Source organism: Cucurbita pepo, chromosome 18 (genome assembly GCF_057944985.1).
Source record: "Cucurbita pepo subsp. pepo isolate OVF chromosome 18, ASM5794498v1, whole genome shotgun sequence".
In the NCBI taxonomy this organism is placed as follows: domain Eukaryota; kingdom Viridiplantae; phylum Streptophyta; class Magnoliopsida; order Cucurbitales; family Cucurbitaceae; genus Cucurbita; species Cucurbita pepo.
In genome coordinates, this window is record NC_141815.1 from 4,058,376 (window position 1) to 4,078,783 (window position 20,408).

General features: G+C 37.1%; 1 non-coding gene across 1 annotated transcript; it reads right to left on the reverse strand.

Moving 5' to 3' along the window:
• Window positions 1-14,708: 14,708 nt before the first annotated feature.
• On the reverse strand, window positions 14,709-15,000 carry LOC147787073 (signal recognition particle RNA). The gene has a single exon (XR_015414053.1).
• Window positions 15,001-20,408: the final 5,408 nt, after the last annotated feature.

Sequence of the window (20,408 nt, forward strand, 5' to 3'; positions counted from 1 at the left end):
AGTGGATTTTATCAACAATAACAAAGACAATCAAAACATAACGTTGGCTAAACGCCCTTTTCAGTTTGCAGCCAATATTTATGCAATGCAAAATCACAAATTGAAGTTTTAAAAGACTTTGTCCCTATTACACAGGACGCAGCATCAAGTGCATATCAGATTATGAGTTACTTTTTATTGGATGAGAGCCTGGCTGAGAGAACTAATCTCTTCCTATCCCCGGATAATCCAAATCAAATCCAGGATGTTTATTTGTACTTCCTCGCAGAGCTCAAGGAGTTCATGAAAGCTGAACCAGAATTTGATCCTAATTTATGTTCGGTTGTTAGCAAACACCTCAATCGGAAGATTGTTAAATCAATCTTTATGCCAATTATCTATGGAAAAACTGTAATGAGCACATCAATCGATCTCATGGTACATTTCTCTCAACACCTTACGAATAAGGAATGCTACAAAGTAGCCTCAGTCTGCTTTAAGTTCTTCAAAGAAAAATATCCAGGAATGGAATGCCTGATCAGGTTGATACGCCTTATAGGCTGGGTCGCGTCTTCTAGGGATAGTGCCGTTAAATATAATGTTAGTTACTTTACAAGTGTTCAGGATTATATAAAAATTGAGTCCACTTATATATGGGTATATGACCGACATAGGAAGAGGCGGAAGGTTACTTTCCGAGTGTCTTCAGATAAGAGAGATCGTAGGAAGACAGAGATCTCTACCTTCGTCAATTTCATCCATCAGAAGGATGCCTTTATTGCTATGAAAGTTGTTGAAAAAATGCAGAATTATAATGCTCCTATATACACGGTCCACGACAACTTTATAACAACCGTAGAGAAAAGCCCATTTATTCCAATGGCTTATCTTGAAGTCTTTCATAGCTTGGGCCCTCCACTTTCAATCATTAACAAGTTCATCTATATAAATGTTATTGAGAATCTTAAATGTAGAGATTCATTTGATTATGAAAAGAATGTTATTTCCAGTAAATATCTTACTGAATTTTTAATTCAAAATATTTCGGAGAATACAAGTAAGTCGAACCAGATTCTTTGGGATAAAAAGATAAATAAAATTGTCATTTGTTACAGTGAATATGTGAATAAAGTGTGCCGTGTAAATAATAATTGTGATTATGAATCACATGAGGAAAAGTGGAATCAATTTTCATATAAATTGAAGAATTCTTTATGCGTACATTACTGATAATGAATAATAAAATAATGAAAATGAAAATGATGGCATACAAAAATTCAACTCTTAATACTACTAAACTGTTTTCTACTCTTAATACTACTAATACGAAACAGTTATTGAATCGCTTATTTCAAAAGATAGAACGAACAGCATACCATAAACCTTATCCTGGTTTAATAATAGCATCATATTACTTCAATGAGCCTTATCCTCTTGTTAACGAGATTTCGCTACTTAGTCTTACAACCATGGATATCTTAAACCAGTTTGCGTACTCTTCCTTATCTGGTTACGCTAAATTCACCATTTCCTTAACCATGAAGCGCTCTTTCGGGGAGGAGATCACATTTACGCTTGGTCAGGCTATACCCCTCACTTATATGGATTCAAAGTTAATTCCTAAAAGTGATGTTTATGCTCATATATCTCGATATATTCTGAAATATGCTGAAGTCTACGACGGCGATTATATAGTTCGACTCATGATCAAAGTCTATATGGACAGCCAAAAGAAGGCGGAGGATAGGCCTTCTCCCTCAGAGGAGGAGAGATATAACACACTTTCTTCAATCATTGAAGGGAAATTGAGTGAGATGAAGGAGCCTATTACTGCAAGAAAGATCAAACATGGTAGGCATCGTAGCTATCCAACCCATATCACAACACTCAAACTATCTATGCGAAAGCTGAAATCATTCATGGTTGCCGATATCGAGACACTATATCTTGATGACATTCATAAGCCTTATGCTGCTGGTCTAATGATGGTTAGTCCTCATGATAAGATAAATAAGAGTATGATTTCTCACTACTTCAGTGAAGACTACTCTATAATCTTGGATTCCTTTGAAGACAGGAGTACAAAAGTACTTTATGACTTAGTATTAAAGATATTAACTATTGTTAAAAGAGCTAAATCAACTTTAACTATTTACTTCCACAACTTCTCTAGATTCGATGGAATTCTCTTGCTTAAGCACCTAGCATATCATCACAAGAGCTTGAAGCTTAAACCACTGATGAGGAACAATAGGCTTTACGAGTTAGCTGTCTATCGCGATAAGAAGATGTTATTCCGCTTCAGAGACTCCTTGAATCTACTCCCTGGCAAACTGAGCTCCCTTGGGAACAATCTTTGCCCAGATCTTGGACCAAAAGGCTCAATCTCAATCCCATATGACAAACTGAAAGTAGAGGATCTGGTTAATAATAAGAGGGAATTGTTGGATTATATGAAACAGGATATTCGTCTATTGGGTGGAGTAATGCAAAAAGCCCAAAAGATATATTGGGAGGTGTACAAGGTGGACATTGAAAAGAGGATAACCCTTTCCTCACTTGCTCTTAGCATCTTTCGTTTAAAATACTACGATGTATCTAATTTTCCAATACACATCCCAAACAAGAATGAAGACACCTTCATAAGGCGTGCCTACTACGGAGGTCATGCGGATACATACAAGCCATATGGTGAGGACCTCTACTACTACGATGTGAACTCTCTATATCCCTTTGTAATGAAGGAATTTCCAATGCCGGGTGGTGAACCTGTCTGGCATTCGAATCTGGAAAGCAAGAACTTAGATAGCATGTTTGGTTTTATTGAGGCATATGTGGTATGTCCGAAGACTATCAAAAAGCCCTTTCTTCCCTATCGGGACAAGAATAACACTCTCCTCTTTCCAACCGGAGAATTTGTTGAAGTGTACTATACAGAGGAATTAAAGTATGCTCGAGACCTAGGCTACACTGTCCTCCCAATCTCTGGCTACCTCTTTAAGAAGATGGAAAGCCCATTCAATAGCTTTGTTAGCTCACTCTTTGAGAGCAGGTTAGAAGCTAAGAAATCAGGTAATGAAGCTATGTCCTATGTTTACAAGATACTAATGAATTCCCTATACGGAAGATTTGGTATTAACCCTAAAAGCACGACCACCGAGGTCTGCGATGAATATCGATACAAAAATTTAATCAGGAATAGTGAGTTGATATTCGGCGATATGCTTAGCGAAAATACCTACATCGTTGCCTACCATAGCAACACCGATAAGGGCGATGATTATTGGAATCCACCGAAGAACTCCGCAGTCCAACTAGCAGCAGCGATAACTGCCTCCGCTAGGATCCATATGTATCCTTATATCTCAAGAGAGGACTGCTACTATACTGACACAGACTCAGTTGTGCTAGGTCATCCACTACCTAATGAAGAGATTTCTTCTTCTGTCTTGGGCAAGTTTAAGCTAGAGGACAGAATAATAAAAGGATACTTTTTAGCACCGAAATCCTATTTCTACAGCTCAACAGAAGGGGAAAATGTACTCAAGTACAAGGGACCAGCGAAAAACCTGGTCATGCTGGAATGGTTTGAGAAACAGTACAAAAACCCATCTCATACGGAACAGGTATCGGTAGAATCCCAATTCCGAATTGATTGGCATACTCTGAACATCTTCAAGAAAAACAGCCTGGTCACGCTCGGCCTTAAGCAGGGTAACAAGAGGATATCAGTATATGAAAAAGATGTCTAGGTTGATACTGATCCAATTAATATAAAAGACTTGTCTTCCCTAGATCACATTGGAAAATCAATTATCGAATTTCTAAGGTATGAGTTAATACAACTACAGACAGAAAATAAGACTCTAAATGATAAATTAAATCGTAAAGAAAGTGAGATTACCGCGAGACACAAAGAGATTAAATCACAGTTAGATGATTCATAATTTTGATTGTTGGTTTATAACTAAGGCTATTTCATTTTCCTGAGTTCTGTCTCTGATCTGGATAGTTAATGAGATGGTGTAAAGAAAGAGGTTCTCTATCTTTTCTTTCTATTAATAAGAATCGTGGGTAATCTTCATTGTGGTGTTAAAGCCTCTTGAGTTATCGGGGTAATCGGCAATGTGGATTACACATCAAACGAGGATTAGCCACACGAAAAAGACGGAAGTTGTCCGACTCCAAAAGCCAGATTCGGTGGGTGTAAGATGAATTGGGTAGAATTAACATTGAATATTCTCCTGAAACTCAATAATGCGCTTTGTATGGTGCCTTTCGAAAGGTAAGGGAAAGGTTGAGAGTGTTTGCCTGGCTAAGACGGAAAGGGGTGTACTTAATGGAGTAATCTGAATTGTGTGTGGTAATCGGCTATTTTGTGGGGTAATACGTAATTATTATAGTGTGTGTACTTTAGATAGGAATGAGGGAGGGTACTTAAAGTCGGGTTCAGTGAGGAGTACTTTGGTGGTAGTTTTAAGGAGTAGTTTTGTGGGTAATGTGTCATTAATGAGAGTGTAGTACTTTGGTGTTTGTTTTAAGGAGTATACAGGGCAATGTGGTGTTTATGGGGGGAGTACTTTGGTGTTTCTTTTATAGTTATGGTTATAAGCAATTAATTTAGGATAAAATCTTATTCCATATTTTACAAGATCCTGTAATAATCAGATCTATGTTCAACTATTTTTTTAGCATTTGAAGTGATAGGAAATTGGCAGATCTATAAATTTGTGCAATAGTAGCCAAACAATCTATTAAAATTGGCCCAGAATTGAAAATCTATTTACGGAATGAAAATAATTACAAAGAGAGAGGAGGGAAGATTGAGAAAAGATTGGTAGAACATAATTAAAAGGCAGATAAAAAAGAAAGATTAATCAATTAAAAACCACAAACTAAATATAGGGAGAAAGGTAAATACTTAGAGCAGTAAAGCCTAGAATAACTTGAAATAGTTGTATCTATTTTTTATACGACAGTAACCATGAAAAATAAGTTTTTTAATAAAATATAATTATAGACATGTAACATTTCAAGACTTTTAACAATGGACCTATGTAAATTAGAGAAATAATTTTGTAGATTTCAAACTTGAAACTGATGTCATGGGCTCACATACGTTGACTCGGATTCCAAAGGACGGAATCACCTAGCTAGGTAAGTGACCTTACTATCGGCATGATTATATTTGATGTTGACACGTGCCCCGTGGTTCTGCACGTGTCATATATATTGATATGTGTGAATTGTCTGTGGATCGATATGCTTCTTATATGTTATGTCTACGTTACAATTGGTGAATTGTATGATAATAATTACAGTACGATGTGTTCAAGAATATGTTTGAGATAGGATACGAGAAGGATGCACAAAACGAAATGTAGCGATAGGAGTAAAATACGTTCATAAAACGTTAAGGTTAGGTTACATACCGGAGTGATATGGATAAGAGAGATTGATGGAAGAATACAGTTAGGTTACGGGTAGAAAGGGATAGGTTTGTGATAGATTGATAGAAGGATAGCGTTAGGATTGATAGAACGATAGCGTTAGGATACGTTCTTATGATGATATGACTAAGGTACGTTCACGTAATGATATGTCTGTGATAATTATAAGAACTGGGAATGTTTGATTAATCCACCACATCTAAATGGGGGTGAGAGTTCTCTTATTTATAATCATTTACAGGATACAGAAATATGGTAAATTACAAATAATATGGAAATAGTAATAAAAGGAAAGAATAATAAATGAATGCAATATATTTGCCTTTAATAAGAGGGCAAATATGGTAACCCGTAATGTACCTTATAATGAACGGTCAACTATCCTTAACACCCCCCCGCAAGCTGAGCGTCGGATTTGAACGAACGTGAAGCTTGGATCTGAAAAATTCAAAGAGAGGTCGAGAAATACTCTTTGTGAAGATGTCAGCAACTTGGAGATGAGAGGGTACATATTGTGTGCGAAGTTTGCCAGCGATAACAAGTTCTCGAAGGAAATGATAATCTAGTTCAACATGTTTGGCCCGCTTGTGAGAAACGGGATTAGAGCTCAAAAAAATAGCACTTTTGTTGTCACATAAGAGTAAGGGCTGCTGTGAAATAGGGACCTTGAGGTCATGCAAAAGATGCGTAACCCAAAGAAGTTCAGCAGCGGTTGTGGCAAGAGCACGATACTCAGATTTACAGCTGGAGCGTGAGACAGTAGGTTGCTTTTTGGCACTCCAAGAAACCAGATTGTTACCAAGATAAATAGAATAGCTGGATGTAGAACGACGAGTATCGGGACAACCAGCCCAGTCAGCATCCGAATAAGCGACTAGCGTACTAGGAACAATGGATGGACGAAAGGTAAGACCAAAGTGGAGTGTTCCTTTGACATAGCGAAGAATACGTTTGACAGTAAGAAAGTGATCTGCAGTAGGGGCATGCAAGAATTGACTGACAGAATTGACAGCATAGGCAATATCTGGACGCATAATAGTCAAGTACTGAAGGGCGCCAACAAGAGATCTGTAGAGAGTAGGATTAGAGAAAGGAGAACCATCAGTAGTCAGGTGTTGAGAAACAACCATGGGAGTGTGAACTGGTTTGCTATCGAGCAACTGAGCACGAGTAAGAATATCTCGAGCATATTTTAACTGACTAATAAAGAGACCATCAAGAGTGGGTGAAGCTTCAAGACCAAGAAAGTAACTGAGAGAACCCAAATCTTTGGTAGCAAACTCAGAATGAAGCTTGCGAGTAAAGCTGTCAATAAGAGATGAGTTGTTGCCGGTAACAATAATGTCATCAACATAAAGAAGCAAATAGATAATGTTAGATTGCTGATGAAAGACAAAAAGGGACGTGTCAGCGCGACTGCAAGAAAACCCAAGTGTGAGAAGAAATGAGCTAAAACGCTGAAACCAAGCACGAGGAGCTTGCTTTAAACCATAGAGGGCTTTCTTTAATAGACAAACATGAGTGGGAAATCACATTATGACTATGATTAGTTAGAGAACGATATGACTACGAAGTGTTTACATTATGACTTGTTTATGATATGATACATTGTGATGCAATATGTCATGGTATGATATGTTATGTTAAAAGCATAGAACGTTATGTTAGGTCTCTTAAATTGTGTGTATACAACATGATATGAATGGCATGAAATCACAATAAATAGCATTAAATATAACACCGTTAGAATTATGTATGATTTGAGATGATTTGAGAACTGAAGAATGAGAAACAATATGATATGAATGATGAACGATATCTGAAACGATATGAAAAATGATATGATATGTTCATAATGCTAGCGGGGTTGTATTAAAGATAATGAAAATGAAAAAGTTTTGGGACCTCATGCATTATGTGTGCTCATGCATTTGGAGGGTTACCCATATCCCATCACGAGGGTACGGACGCGTACATCCAATGGCAGGATAACGATCGTTATGCTTTGCATAGCATTGCCGTGACGGTTACTAGTTGTAGCGGGTGTCTGGCCTAAGGGGCTCCCCGAGTATGCCCACCAGATAAGGAAAGTGGCCCAGCGGTGTGCGAACTAGCTGGTGAGCCCATACTCGCACATATGGGCTATGTGTAGAGTATATGGTACACGTCCAAAATTACCTGTTAGGACAGCACCGTAGTGTTGGGTTTTATGTCCTAAAACTCATAGTTTGTAAATAAAAGCATATTATATTTTCAATGAAGTTATTATTGTTGTTTATTCAGTAAAGATTGGTATTGAATAAAGTAAACTTTACGATTAATTGATCCAGCTCTTGTTACGAACAACTTGTGAAAGATTGACTTACTAATCATGGTTATATCAAATGGACAGAAATATATCTATAGTGAGGGGAGTGCAACTACTAGGCTATAGTGGAGTGTCCTAGTAGTTAGCGAGTGTTGGTTAACAAGGTTAATGAGTTTAACCGGTTAATCTTGGATCGTTGGAGCCCATGATCTATAGGTTCATTAGGTCCCTCTGCTAACTCATATCGAACTAAACCATAGAACAGTGTGACGAGTGAGTTCGAAGTGTTCGAATTCAAATTAGGGAATATGCGCTACATATATACTACATATTTAACCGCATTTTTTGTATTATTTACGAATTAAACAAAAGGAGAGAATCTGAGATATTTAAATAAGATTTAAATATTTTAATCAAATATCTCAATTGATTGGGATTAGCATTTGAATTAATATTAAATGTTAGTTAAATAGTTTAATTAATCATTTAATATTACTTTAATTTGAAATTAATTATTCACATTGATGGTTGAATTAAAATGAAGAAAGTCAAAATGTTGACTTCAGTTAATGGAAAAAATCCATGTTTGAGTTAGTGGAATTTTGAGGTGTCAAAATTTGGTTTAACCAAATTTGCATGCTCCCCTAATAAACCCCACAAATTTGAGTGAAATTTTGAGTGTCAAAATTTGGTGAACTCAAACTCATGTTTGCCACATAATCCCAAACATTTGAGTGGAATTTTGAGTGTCAAAATTTGGTGATCTCAAATTTGCATGAACATGCCAATATAACTCTATAAATAGAGTGATCAATGTACATGGAACGTCCTCCTTCGAAAAACCTTGAGAAAAACTCTTACAAACTCTCTCTTCATATATACTAAATCCCTCCCAAGTTTAGTCATTCACTAGATTCCACAATCCCGTTCTAAGGCTGGAGAATAGTGGAGAAGATACTAGTGGTGGTTCGAAACCGGTTCGTGAGGAAAAAGGAATTTGAACTACAAAAGTGTGGTTCGAAACCGATTCGTGAGGATAAAGGAATTTGAACTACAAAAGATTAGTACTCAAACACCTTGAGTTTTAATACTTATGAACATGCTAGATATTTACTATAATTGATGTTCTAAGAGTGCCTAAGATCCTAATTGCTTCCGCGTGTTTATATTAACACCATCAATTAGTATCAGAGCAAGCTTTAGGCACTTTATATACGTTAATTTGAGCATGGTGGGTACCATTTCATGAATGAAATTTTGTGGTTGCTAAAGTGGATGTTTTTTGTTTTGGCATTTTTTTTATGCTTCCATTTGATACAATTATTGTAATAAAGTGAATGAAATTTTGTGGTTGCTAAAGTGGATGTTTTTTGTTTTGCTTCCATTTGATACAATTATTGTAATAAGGAAGCTATAGGAACAAGTTTGAAAGGAAATGGTGGAGAATTGCTCTCGAATTTAGAAGAAACCCGAGAGTAGGAGACCCAAAATCTAAACACTCATAACTCTCGAATGGGTGCTCGACCTTGCTCGAGTCTTGTTCCAAACGATTGCCCCAACTTCAGAATTTATAGGGAAAACTTAAACCGACATTGGGAGCTCCAGAATCATCGTGAATTATCGGTTGGATTTTCTGAAAAATCCGTCGGAAATATCTACTCCGACCAGAGCCTCACCGACTTTGGTTTTGCATAATAGCCGTTGGATGTGATGATTTGTCCATTTTCTAGATCATATCCAATTTTGGGGAAGATCCAACAGCTGATATTTGAGTTTCGAGAGATTTTGCTCAGATGGTCATTGTAGATGCTCTGATTCTGATCAGAGGGGCATTTTCGTAATTATCCATTCTTCCAGGGGTATTATGGTCATTTTCCACTTTACGAATATTTTAATATTATTTTCCTGAAAAATCTATAATTTTTCTAAAAATCCTTCGTCTCATGTTAATCATTTTTCCCTTCTTAAGCATCTTGAAATTCCTTCTAGATAAGGAACTAAAAATCCGGGAAGATTCTTGATATTTGAAAAAATGACCTTTTTGTCCTTTTCGCTTACGTTTTCATTCACAATCCTTCTCCAAAGGTCTTGAGTCCTTAAGATTACTTCTTATGGTTTAAAAATGACTTACTAAGACACCTTTCTTGCTTAATCCTCATAATTTCTTTCCTTAGATCTTTTGGGTCTTGCATAGGTGGCTTTCCTTCGTTTTTTGGGTGTTACAGATACACAACATCAAAATTTAATAGCAGGATGATATGATCATGATCACACCACTCATGTGTTCACGGGAGATAACTCAATTAGAGATAAAATCTATAGGCTCTAAGTGCCAAGACCCTGATAACTCAATTAGAGATAACATCCTAGCTTAAGGTTTCCATTAAGAGCCTATAGGCTATTTATTGACTTTTTATTCACTCCATGTTTACATTTTTTTCAGGTAATTAGGAGTTGGTCGTGGATGGGAGCGAACTTTGGAGCGTGGGTGATAAGACAATCATAATGCTTAGCCCAATGATTGAAGCTTTTGTTGGAGCAAAAACCCTTGAACCAAAAAATTAACCATTCCTATACAAAACTTGGATCAACGAGAGATGAGGCTAAAAGTAGATTACCTCTTAACATTAAAGATCTACAATAAGATTTGAAACCTTGTTCTAAGTTAAGTCACTCAACAGTTGAACTTGATCAAGACTGGATTGAATGACCCAGATGCAATCTATAGCAAGAATTACATTAAACTTAAAAATGGCAGAGATGATGCTCAAATTTGAGAGGGAAAAGTCTCGCTTAGAGCTTAATTTTATACACAAAAAATCTCCCTTTTACCAAGTAAGTTATCACCCTTTTGCTCACTACAACAAGTTAACGAATTAAAATAATAAAGAAAGTTTGCAAATAAATTATCAATCAAGTGCTATTTATAAAAACTTGATCCTATGCAAATATTCACTTACGAAGCTTCAAATGGAACTTCCGAAGTTCCAAATGGTACTTCCTCAATCGAATCAACTTGTATCACATGGAATGGAGGTTGAATCGAGCCTATCCAATTTTTAGGATGAAGAATGAATGCTCGTTGAATATTCTTGGCCTTGGATCGTATAATAGGTCTAGTTGAAATATTTGGAACACCTTAGTCCTTATCATCTTCCCCCTCTTCAAAATTATTCATACAATCACGAAAATCATAACCTACATCAAAATAACTCAAGTAAGTGACATTGAAAGTAATATCAATTTTATAGGCATTGTTATTAATTCTTTCAAGAACTTTGTATGGGTGGTCCCCTTTTGGATGTAACTTTGTCTTCCTTTGACATGGGAATCACTCTCTGCGAAAATGTATTCAAACTCAGTCACCGGGTTTAAGGTTTTGATCAAATCTATCTTTCTTATGCTGCTTCACTCACAAAAATATTAGAAGGAATAACAACCAAAACCAGAGGCAAATGGATTAAATCAACAACTTCCTTTTGTCATTTGAGGATGACAAGTTAAAAACAATAACTTGGTACCCAACTTACCCAATAATACTTTTCAAAAGTGGCTTAAAAATTTGGACAAGTTAAAAATAACAATTTAGTACCTACCTTACCCAAGAATACTTTTCAAAAGTGGCTTGAAAATTTAGCTACTATATTGTAATTTTACTACTTCAAACTAAGTCAACAACGGTACAAATAACATCTTAGAACTAATAGCCTTAAGCAAGTCTCATAATATAATTTTTTCTACAACAAGAATACTATTCTTACCCATTTTATTGTGAGCAAGAGAACAAAATTTGTACATATAATTTTACTACTTCCCATAAGACTAAGTCAGCAACCGTACAAATAACATCTTAGAACTAATAGCCTTAAGCAAGGCTCATAATGTAAATTTTTCTACAACAAGAATACTATTCTTACCCATTTTAGTGTACGGCAAGAGAACAAAATTCATACAAGCCTCGGTTCATTTGTAAACCATTTAGGGAAAAGTTTTAAAATAAAGATAAGCTTTAATTGTCAAGCCCTAGCTTTGAGGAGCATTTGAAAAATCATACCACTCGACCAAATGTCCATTTTGAAAGTATTATTATCCTATCTTTTGATTCTAAATTGGATGCAAAATTTGATTAATTTAAAATTATGTTTAAAAGAAGTAACCATAGTGAAGAAAAAAAAACCTTTGAAGTTATTCCATAATATAAATTTTGATGGGATAGTTTCAGTTTAGTCATCAATCATGAACACGCAAACAAAACAATTATAGAAGGTTAAAATTGAATTGAACAAAATATATATTTTTTTAATTAATATATTATTAGATCACGTTTACAATTATTCTACCATTCTTTTCAACTCTACTATCATAAATATGATTAAAAAAGTTGTGAAAGAAGTATTAAGTAGGGTCTTCCATGAAGGCCCTAGTATTATCTTTTTATCCTTTGAAATTTACTTTTTATAAGAGCAACATTATTATTTTATTCATTTAATTTGATGTCTAATGTCACATCATACTTTTACCACCGTGCATTGTGACATTGGTACACTCACAACAAGCTTTGAGGGGGAGCTCAAGCCCCATTCACATTTTTTTGCTCGATTTTGTAGCTTTGTTAAACCTTAGGCGAGGTTTTCCTTCATCAACTGAACACAACTTGTGTTGAATCCAAACTTGTTTTGTCACACATGCCTCTCGTGTGTGTGCGCATGTTCAATCGTTTGCGACTCTATCCAACATGTCTTTAGACTAGATCAAGTCATCTGACTCATCTTTTCCTCTACTCTAGGCCAAGATCTCTATTAAGCAATGTTGAATCTCATAGTCATCTTGGTTACCAACAACATAACCCATGCATTTTGATATCATTCCATGTCTCGATAAAGTTCGACTATCTTGGCTTGTTCAGACACATTCGTTGAGAACTTACCCATGTATTTACCATCTCACCAGGGCATCCAAAACATCTATCCATATGGGTTCTCATCGTCATTTGAGTTTTTTGTGTCTATGCTAAACAATTTATGGCATATGTACCAAATAGCGGGTGCTAACCAAACCTCGAACACGAGTTGGGGTGCAATATTGACATACCTGTGCCATTTGGTAGTGTCATTGAATGAAACTTTTCAAAGGAAGACGCCTGTCAACTTTCCAATTTATATCTTATAGTTTGAACTTTTAAAATATCTAATATATTGTTGCTTTAATATTTGTGTTAAAGTTAATACTCACAAACATAAAATAGGTCCCACCGAGATTTTTGAACTGGGGTTACTCGATTCAGAGTCCAACGTCAAAACCAACTAGACCATGAACCCACAAATATTTATAAAATTTGTGTATAATAAATCTTTGAACTTCAAAAAATAAATAGTATCTTCGTATGCTTTCAAAACTTTGAAAATGATCAATGTGTCCCCGTTTTATAGTTTTGTATTTGAAAGGTTTCAACACATTAAAATCAATTAATTGATTAGATCACGTGTATAATTACCATTCTTTTTCAGCCCTACGATCATAAATATGGTTTAAAAACTTGTGAAATAACTTGTGAAATACTCCTGAGCCCTCCTGAACCGTGGGCACTAGAGCCGACAATTACCTCTATTTCAGATCTTGGAAGCTAGCCTCGCACGCATCATTCCATATAAACAGAACACCCTTCCCATTCAACTAAGTGAGTAGTGAAGCTATCTTAGCAAAATCTTGCACGAACTAGTATCCTACAAATTCTTGAAAATTGCATACCTCGGTGACTGTAGTCAGGCGAGCCCACTCAGTGACAACTTCCACTATTGCACGCAGCCAAAATTCACACTTGGAGAACTTGACAAACAACTTATTTCCCTCAAGATCGTTAAGACCTTCAGAAGATGCACCTTGTGTTCTTGATCTGTTTTCGAGGACACTGGGATGTCGTGTATGAACACGATGACACACGTATCGAGACATTCCTTGAATACCTAATTTATCAACTCCATGAATATCATGTGGGTGTTGGTGAGAACAAACGACCTAACCACAAACACATATGTACGAAACTGCCTGATTTCTCTTCCTTCTTCATATGTACGAAAGGTTACACTGCTATGGGAAACAAGCTCACATTACCAAACTCGGCGATTTCCTTATGATATTGACTACTTTATGAAGCCTACATCCAATTTAAGTATATCAATGTGGGATTGTTGTAGCATAGAAATCTATCAAATTTACGATGAAAATATGTATAAAAAAAAAAAAAAAAAAAAAAAAAAAAAAAAAAAAAGGATGTCAGGCTAAGGACTACCCAGACGTTTATATTGGGCCTAAGAGAATCGACCTGCTATCCTTCCATCGACAAGAGAAAAAGGTCATGCTGCTCTGTTAAACAAGCCTCACGCGGTTTCCTTCAACTCTAAGGGTCATGGACACTAGGCCTTCGCCCAAAGCCCATAGCTCAACTCCCTACTTGGAATGGACAAGCCAAAAAAATAGAGTGAATGTCAGGTAGAGGACTACTCAAAGATTTATTTGGGCCTAAAAGAATCAACCCACTATCCTTCCCAGGCGATTTCCTTCAACTCTAAAGGCCATGGACACTGGGCCTTCGCCCAAAGCCCATAGCCCAACTCCCTACTTGGAATGGACAAGCCAAAGAACAACTCCAACAACCCTAACCAATGGGTTGAGCTAACTTCCAACCACTTTGTTGCCCCCATATGGGTTACAAGCTCACATTACCAAGCTCGAAGATTTTCACAAGGCAATGCGCAATGACTACTTTATGAAGACTACATCCAATTTTAAATCCATCAATGTGGGATTGTTGTAGCACAGAAATCTATCATATTTACCGGTAAAATAGATAAAAGCATTAATTTAAAACAAATGGCAAGCTCAATGTCCATAGTCTTAGCCACCAAAAATATATGTAAAAAAGCAAGCTCGATGTCCATAGTCCTAGCCACCAAAAATATATGTAAAAAAAAAGAAGTGGATGTCAGGCTGAGGACTACCCAAAGATTTATATTGGGCCTAAGAGAATCGACCTACTATCCTTCAACCGAAAAGAGCAAAAGGTTACGCTGCTCTGTTAAACCAGCCTCACACGGTTTCCTTCAACTCTAAGGGCCATGGACACTAGGCCTTCACCCAAAGCCCATAGCCAAACTCCCTACTTTGAATGGACAAGCCAAAGAACAACTCCAACAACCCTAACCAATGGGCTGAGCCAACCTCCAACCACTTTGTTGCCCCCATGTGGGTTACAATGAAAATATGTAAAAAAAAAAATAAATAAATAAAAAGTGGATGTGAGGCTGAGGACTACTCAGACGTTTATATTGGCCATAGGAGAATCCACCCGCTATCCTTCCACTGACAAGAGAGGAAGGTTACACTACTCTGTTAAACCAGCCTCACGCGGTTTCCTTCAACTCTAGGGCCATGGACACTAGGCCTTCGCCCAAAGCCCATAGCTTCACCTGCCATCATAACCCTTTGCCTTTTGTTGATACCGCCCAAGAGCAATGTTTTTAATTATTTGCTCATCTTTTTCATTCTATTGTGACTTCGTTGGTACAAACATGCACAAACGTTATAATAAGATGTTATACGAAATTTCATAAATATTGTTCCTATGAGATCCCACATCGATTGGAGAGAGGAATGAGTGCCAGCAAGGATGTTGCCCCGAAGGAGATGGATTGTGAGATCTCACATTGGTTGGAGAGGGGAACAAAGTATTTTTTATAAGGGTGTGGAAACCTCTTTCTAGCCCGCGCGTTTTAAAAACCTTGAGGGAAAGCCCAAAAGTGAAAGCCCAAAGAGGACAATATATGTTAGTGGTGGGCTTGGGTTGTTACAAATGGTATCAGAGCTAGACACTAGGCGGTGTACCAGCGAGGACGTTGAGCCCCGAAGAAGGGTTGATTGTGAGAACACACATCAATTGGAAAGAGGAACGAGTGTCAGTGAGAACGTTGGGCCCCGAAGGAGGGTTGATTGTGAGATCCCACATCGATTGGAAAGAGGAATGAGTGTCAGTGAGAACGCTGGCCCCGAATGAGAGTTGATTGTGAGATCCCACATCGATTGGAAAGAGGAACAAGTATCAGTGAGGACGCTGGGCCCTGAAGGGGGTGAATTGTGAGATTCCACATCGATTGAAGAGAGAAACGAGTGCCACTGAGGACTCTAAGCCCCGAAAGTGGGTGGATTATGAGATCCCACGTCAGTTGGAGAGGAGAACGAAAGATTCTTCCTAAGAGTGTGAAAATCTCTCCATAGCAAAAGCGTTTTTAAACCTTGATGAAAATCCCTAAAGGCAAACCCTAAAAAAGACTCATATTCATGTCTAAATGGATTAGGTATTTAAGCAATAAATAAGAATCTATAAGTTGAATTGTGAATGGTATGTAAACGGTAGATATAGCTTTAACGACTAGATTCTCAAGTTGTTTTAGACGTATAAAGATCATTTTTCCTTGTTCATAGCTACTTCCAAATGTTGTTCGATGAAATCACATCAGGTGCCAAGTTTTTCAAATGAGGCATCACATCCAATTCATAATATCCATCTTCTGAGACCACTTCTTCCCACTTCCTAATCATTTCAGTGCAACTCTCACACATTGCAGGCACCATGTCGTGTAGAGCAATTTAAGCATATATATGAACAATTAGACTCCAAAAAATATTGTTGCTCAAAGTTTTTAAACCAATCTAATTGTTAGTATAACAGCTCAAGCCAACCGTTAGCAGATATTTTCTTCTTCGAAATTTTCATTTCAGGCTTTGTCTCAAAGTTTTTAAAACGCGTTTGTTAGAGAGAAGTTTCCACATCCTTGCTTCGTTCTTCTCCCCAATTGATGTGGGATCTCACAAATAGACGCGTTTACAAGAGTGTGGAAACTTCTCCTTAGCACATATTTTTAAAACCTTTAGGGAAATTCCGAAAGAGAAAGCTCAAAGAGGACAATATCTACTAGCGATGGGATTGAGCTGTTACAAATGGTTTCAGAGCTAGACACTGGTAGTGTGCCAGTGAGGAGAAAGGAACGAGTGTCAGCGAGGACGCTGGGCCCTATAGAAGAGTGGATTGTGAGATTCAACATCAGATGGAGAGAGGAATGAAGTATTAAGAGTGTGGAAACATCTCCCTAGCAAACACATTTTAAAACTGTGAGGCTGATAGTGACATGTAATTGTCCAAAAACAAACAATATCTACTAGCAGTGGGCTTGAGCTGTTACAAGTCGTATCGACACCAACAATTGTACAAAATTAAACTTATAAATACTAACTATAAGTTTATTTATATTGATATCTAATTTTTCTATGTTTAACCCATTGGGTCCTTCATGACTAGTAAGTCCATTGAAAAGCAACCTTGTAAGAGGGTTGATAGTCCGCTTTTGAATATCATGCATTAAACAAAGTGCATCTTTGAGTTGATCAGGGTTCATGATGTGCACTCTTGGATATGGTCCAACCCACATGAACGAATTCTTTCCTGTATTTAATATAAACAAACACCCGAAAATATTTGCTAAAACCACCGCATCTAAATGGTAATTAAAGTTCTCAATTTATAATCATCAAATAAATTACAAAGAAAATGGGAAGAACAATAAATGAAAAGAGAGAGTTAAGTCTAGTTATGTATGCTAATTTATAATCGATGAAAAGTACATGCAAACGAATTTGATTCGTGAAATTACAACTTTATCCAATTAAGTCGAGTTTGCTTGCCATTCGCATCTAGCCATGAGATTGCCTGCCACTGAGACCACTGAGACTAGTCATAAATAGCGTTTATCAGTCTCTCAAATTTATATTTTTATACATTTCGTGTAGGAGGTGACTTTTCTTGTGTCTGATAGGAGAGTTATTTATATTTTTATACGTTTCGTGTAGGAGGTGACTTTTCTTGCATCTGATAGGGAGAGTTTCCACACCCTTATGAAAGGTGTTTCGTTATCCTCCCTAATCAATGTGGGATCTCACACTACACACCCCTTCGGGGTCCAGCGTCCTCGCTTGTACTCGTTTCTTTTTTCAATGGATGTGGGACCCCCACAAAATTCGGGGCCCAGCGTCCTCGCTTGCACTCGTTTCTTTCTTCAATTGATGTGGGACCTCGTTTCTTTTTTCAATGGATGTGGGACCCCCACAAAATTCGGGGCCCAGCGTTCTCGCTTGCACTCGTTTCTTTCTTCAATTGATGTGGGACCCCCACCAAATCCACCTTTCTTTGGGGCTCAACCTCCTTGCTGGCGGGACCCCCACCAAATCCACCTTTCTTTGGGACTCAACCTCCTTGTTGGCCTATCGCCTGGTGTCTTGCTCTAATATCATTTGTAACTGTCCAGATCCACTCCTAGCAGATATTATCATTTTTGGATTTTCTCTTTTGGGCTTTCCCTCACATTTGTAAGAAAGAGGTTTTCACGCCCTTACAAAGAGTATTTCGTTCTCCACCTCAGTGGATGTGGGATCTCTCACTAGTCATATATAGCTTGATCACTTCTTTTTAAGAATAATTATTTTTCAATTTTTTTTAAATATAATAAATTGAGAGGTAGGAAGGTTTTAAATAAATTTAAGGGAAGAAATACCTCTTAAGTTACTATTAAATATGCTTACGTCATATTTTCTTGCTTTTTCTAAAGAGATTTTTTTAATCAATTATCTTGTCCTTTTATTATGATTAAATTATTTTTATTATTAATGCTAATTGACAATTAAAATTAAATTACGCACACTACATAAGGATAAAAGTAATGTGGGGCCTATTTTTATGGTGAGTTTCTTTGGTATCGTTAAAGAAATTTTGTAACGATCCTAAATTTTGTTTATAACCTAAGGTTGTTACTGTATACCTATCATGATCATTTAATGTGAAAATACTTCATTCAAACTTTATAAATAAAAACATAACCTTGTTTTTACCTGTCATTTCTAAAGCCCTTAAATAAAACAATGCACGTTGAAATAAACAAGAAATAACATAAAGTAAAAATGCCTTATAGTATGAAAATGCAACTAACCTATACTAACCTATAATCTAATAATTCAAATTATGAAACTACCCTAAGCATGGGTCATGGTCTCCTAGGTGCGATGCCACCGTCAACCGAGGGGAGCTTTATCTTTACCTGAAAATGATAGTAGCACATGACTAGAATAATTTAAGAAATACTCAATAAGTGACCCCCGGTCGGAGTTAAATGCAAGCACATATAATTTCATGAATGAGACCTATCATGATAGTGTATTTTCCTATGGCGGCTATCCTAAATGGGCAATTTGAATGTGTACTTTCCCTACACATAGTCCACACGAGCAAACATGGACCCACCAGTCAGATTGCATACCTCCTGGGCCCCTTTCTGGTCGGGAGAGCATTCTCTGGTAGCTGTTGATGGCGGACACCCGTTAGGAATAACAACCGTCATAGCTACATTATGATAAACATAAAGATCGTTCCCCTGCCTTGTAGCATACGCGTTCGTACTATCGTGAAGGAGAAGGGGTATTCCTCAATGCAGGAGCACACAATAATGCATGAGGTCCCAACATTTTTCCATTTTCGTTATCATATAATACAATCCCGTTAGCGTTTCCTTCATATCATATCATTTTTCATATTGTTTATCATATCTTTCATGCGTATGTCAGGGTCATGTAACTCGTTATTTTACATATCCATCATATCATATCATTCATGTCACACATATGTCATATCATAACGTTTTCATGCTTTCAGATATAACAATCCACATCATGCATATATCGTATCATATCATGTATCATAACAGTCACATAGCATATCTCGAGCATGTCTTCAACATATCATATCATAAACATATCAATTCATCAAATACAACATAACATTCACATATCATAATATATACATATCATTTCATAACAGTTTGCATATACAAGCATATAACACGTGTGGAGCCACGAACACATGTCATCATACAACACAAAATTATAACCGAATGATGGTATGGCCACTTGCTTGGTTGGCCTTAGCTGATGTTTTCCCTAATTCGAGTACATTCTCTCCCATTCCTCGAAATTACTCCAATTATCGTCAGTCATCGTTTTCTACTAAAATATTCATCCCGTTTCGTTAGTAATCTAAGAATTCTTAACTCAGTCGAATTTAAATCGAGAAATTTACCCTTACTGGCCTTGTTTGCCTTAAACAAGCTCAAATTCAACTTTGAGATGGTCGGAACTATGGAAATTAGCTATTTTTCCCTTTACTGAGTCAAAGGAGCGAATTTTGAGCTGTAGAGTCAAGCCGAGCCATTTAAGCCGACTTATCTGAGGAAGTGTCGTACTGCAGGTGTGCCACGTGGTGCAATCAAAGTTCGATGCGGTTGTTGGCGACTTTAGGTCGAGGCGCGAGTCGTTACCCGTATGCGGGTTGCAAATTGTGGCGCAGTACTGAGCTGCAGTAGGTGTGGGCTAATGCGTTGGCCATAGCAGGTTGCGTCTCAGGTACTCGGGTGTCGATCGGGCTGCAGACGCACGGTTGGGGCTGAGGTGCTGCAAGTGATTGGTTTGGGTCTAGGTAGAATAGTGTCAGTAACGGGCTGCAGTTGGGTAACAAATCTAGGTTCGACCCAAAGTCCATGGACTTCGTCTTCTCTACTCGTTTCCCTCGAGTTTTT